At 38.4% G+C, this 4,101-nt stretch overlaps 1 pseudogene; it reads right to left on the reverse strand.

Annotated features, from left to right (window-relative positions):
* Nucleotides 1-805: 805 nt before the first annotated feature.
* Nucleotides 806-4,101, reverse strand: part of LOC114052584 — a 20,547-nt pseudogene continuing 17,251 nt past the window's right edge.

The raw sequence follows: 4,101 nt of genomic DNA on the forward strand, positions 1-4,101 counted from the left end.
GCAGATCCCTGGAAAACTCCACTGAAAACCTTCCAAGTCATAACTGAATCATTACTGATTACTCTTTGGGGCTTACCAGTTTTTGAATCCATCTATTGGAAGCATTTTCCAGTCAATATCTTTTCTTATAAATAGCATGAGTCATCATCAAAAGCTCTGCTAAAACTAGGTAAACATATCTACAACATTTCTCTGATACAGTAGTTAACCCAATCAAAAAAGAAAATATGTTTAGTCTAGTAGATTCCCAGGCTTTTAAAATTCTCCATACCCCCTAGTTTCCAGCAACCTTCCAATATACCCTATTCAATATGAAAATAAATTCTAGGGTTTATAATTAATATGTACATAATAAATAAAATTGAAATTAATTTTCATAAAACATTGTTTGGTACATAACTTTTTAAAAAAAATAGTAGTTGTTAAATATTTATCAGGAAAGAACCAAATAAATTAGTGAAGTCCTTAATAGTTTCATTTTAACCAAATCTTATCTTTTGTGTGGTTTCTGAAAGAGATGCTATCTGCATCCAGAGAAAGAACTGCTAAACAGACGTATAGAATAATTTTACATATATATGTGTGTATACATACACACACACACACACACACACACACACCCCTATTTGTGTCTAATGGTAGCCATCTCCAGAGTGGGGTGGGGGGTGAGGGAGAAAAAAAAGAAATTTACATGATAGCTTTGTTGTTTATTTTAAGGGAATAGCAAGTTGTACACAGAACTGCAGTTTTACGTGCAATCATCTTTTATTGTACTGTTACAGAAATGCTTGTTTTGTTCCATGAATTGAAAATAGAAAGAGAAAGAAAGGAAGAAAGAAAAGAAAAGAAAAAGAAAGAAAAAAGAAAGAAAGAAATACCTCCATATCAAGGGTTAGAAAGCCCCTGGTTTGTTTCTTTCTTTGGATTTGATTGAGAACAGGACTGAGTATCCTGATTGACAGAGATTAGTTTTTTTAAAACAAAAGGAAAACAGTGGACACACATTTAGTAAGAATGGGATATGCTTCCCTGAGTTCTGAACATTTTGGAACTTCTTTGATTAGAAAGCAATTTGGTCACTGCTGTGATCAATTAGTTCACCCTTTGCTAGGTTTTGTCACTAAGTTTCTCTAGTTCAAAGGATTTTCTATCCCAACATCTGTCATTTGGTTTGGTCAGAGGAGTTATTCCTTCACTTCTTTTCAAAAGTATGAAGAGAGAGGTATCAAACTCCTTGCTGGCCCACAAACTGCCTAGAGCACAAAACGCCCAGGTGAGCCTAAACCAGAGTAAAGTGTGATGGGAAATATTTAACAAAATTAATAAAAAATAAGACACAACATTAATAATGTTATTTTGTGGTTTTCTATGTCAATATTCAGCCCAGAGGGATCAGTTTCTATTTAACTTTGATGCTACTATACTGTAACAGCCTCTCCTCTTTCCATCCCACCCTGGTCTTCCTGTCATTCTCTCTATAATCCACAATATAGACACACAGATAGATTAGATAGAAAAATAAACATATATGTATTTTTAAACTAACCACTATTTTTGGAATGTAAATAGATTAAGATATTCCCTATATCCCCTTCACAAGCTTCTCCTATTTGCTGAGGATATGTATACCTTAGGATGGGAACCCATGGCCTAGAATAACCTGTTCATTGAATTCATTTTTAAAGAAAATTCGATGTATCAATTACTCCATTTTGTTTTACACTGCTTTCATTCTCAAATACATTTCTACCACCACCCACAGAGAGCCACATATTTTAACAGAGGATTAAAAAAAGATGGGAAAATCAGTTCCACAAAATTAACCAATATATCAAGAAAGTCCAATATTATATGCAATACTACACATTTCTAGTCATCTCTCCCCGTTCCGAACATGAAAGAGGTATATTTTTTCATGTCCTGAGTCATTAGAAGTAAACAGGATTCAGTTTTGGTTATTTCTTCTTTTCATTTACATTGCTATGTATACTGCTGGCCCTGCTTACTTTGAATCAGTTCAAATAATTTCCCGCCTATTTCTTTGAATTCCTCATACCCATCCTTTTTTACAGGGCAGAATTATTCCATTATATTCATGCACTACAATCTGCTCTTCCTCCCCCCTCCAACCCCCCAATCAATGGGCACCAACTTTCACACAGTCCATTCTTGGTGACGTCAATTCACAGAATCACAGAATTTGAGAGTTTAGATGGTCTTCAGTGGCCATCCAGCCTAGCCCCAAACACAGACAAAAATCACGTCGCAAGAAAATACCCAAGAAATGGTCATCCAGCTTTCGGTCAAAGACCTCTAAGGAGGAGGATCCCACCAACTCCCCAGGCAGCTTAACATCCACACATTGCTTCTGAGTCTGCCTTAGAGGGCCAAGCAGAACCAGTCTGATCCCTCTCTCTTTCTCACGTGACAGCTTTTCAAATACCTGAAGACAGAACCATGTTCCTGTTTTTTCTTCACCAGGGTAAACACGTCCAGTTCCTCTAAATCCGTTTCTCAGGATATGGACCTAAGGCCCTTCATCATCCTAGCTGCCTTTCTTTAAATATTCTCTCCCGCTCCATCAATGCCAACTTTGTGATCTGCTGCTCAGAATTAAACACAGTATTCAGATGATGTTAGAAGACAGCAAAGTAGTGTTACTATCAGCTCCCTAATTCCTAGAATCTGTTTCACTTAATGTAGCCTAAGATCACATGAGATTTTTTTGTCTTCCACATCACACTGCTGACTCATGTTGAGCTTGCAGGCCACTACAACTCCAAGACATTTTTTCAGAATTGGTATCTAACCATGCCTCACCGTCTTGTATTTGTGAAACTGAATTTTGTACCCCAGTACGAGACTGACATTTGTCCCTCCTGAATTTCATTTTACTAGATTCATGCCAGTATTGTAGCCTATCAATATCCTTCTGGATCCTAACTCTCAACTGGTGTGTCAGCTCTTCAACTCACCTTAGTGTCACCTGCAGATGTGACAAACATGCCATCTAAGCCTTTCTCCAAGTCATGGACACAAATGTTGAACAGCCCAAGTCAAGAACAGACTCTTGCAACACCTAACTGGAGAACTTCTGCAAGGCTGACATTCAACCATTAAAAACTATTCTTTGTATTTATTATAATCAAAATGCTTCACTCCAGTATGACTTCTTTGATGGGTAATGAGATGCTTCCTCTCTCTGAAGGCTCTCTTACATTCATTACAAGCAAAGGGTTTCTGTACAGTTTTAATTCTCTGGCAATTTTTGGGTACCTCCCTCTTAATGAAAGCTTTCCCATAGTCTCTATGTTCAAAGGGATGTTCAGCAGCATGAATTCTCTGATGGGCAATAAGGTTTGCCCTCCTACTGAAAGCTATACCACATTCATTACATGCAAAAGGTTTCTCTCCAGTGTGACTTCTCTGATGTCTAACAAGGTTTGCCTTCCCACTGAAGGCCTTTCCACACTCATTACATGCAAAAGGTTTCTCTCCAGTATGAGTTCTCTCGTGCCTAAGAAGGTTTGCTCTCCCACTGAAGGCTTTCCCACATTCCTTACATGCAAAGGGTTTCTCTCCAGTATGAGTTCTCTGATGTCTATTAAGGCTTCCCTTCTCACTGAAGGCTTTCCCACACTCATTACATTCAAAGGGTTTTTCTCCAGTATGAGTTCTCTGATGGGTAATAAAGTGTCCCCTCTCACTGAAGGCTTTCCCACATTCATTACAAACAAAAGGTTTCTCTCCAGTATGACTCCTCTGATGTGTAATAAGGTTTCTCCTCCGCCTGAAGGCTTTCCCACAATCACTACATGGAAAAGGTTTCTCTCCAGTATGAGTTCTATGATGGGTAGTAAGGCTGGCCCTTTGGCTAAAGGCTTTCCCACATTCATTACATGCAAAGGTTTTCTCTCCAGTATGAATCCTTTGATGTCTATTGAGGCTTCCCCGCTCACCAAAAGCTTTCCCACATTCACTGCATGAAAAGGGTTTCTCTCCAGTATGAGTTCTCTGGTGTGTAAGGAAGTATCCCCTCCCACTGAAGGCTTTCCCACATTCACTACATGTAAAGGGTTTTTCTCCAGTATGCGTTCTCTG

The sequence above is a fragment of the Vombatus ursinus genome, unplaced genomic scaffold (genome assembly GCF_900497805.2).
Source record: "Vombatus ursinus unplaced genomic scaffold, bare-nosed wombat genome assembly UNPS02014808.1, whole genome shotgun sequence".
NCBI classification, from domain to species: Eukaryota; Metazoa; Chordata; class Mammalia; order Diprotodontia; family Vombatidae; genus Vombatus; species Vombatus ursinus.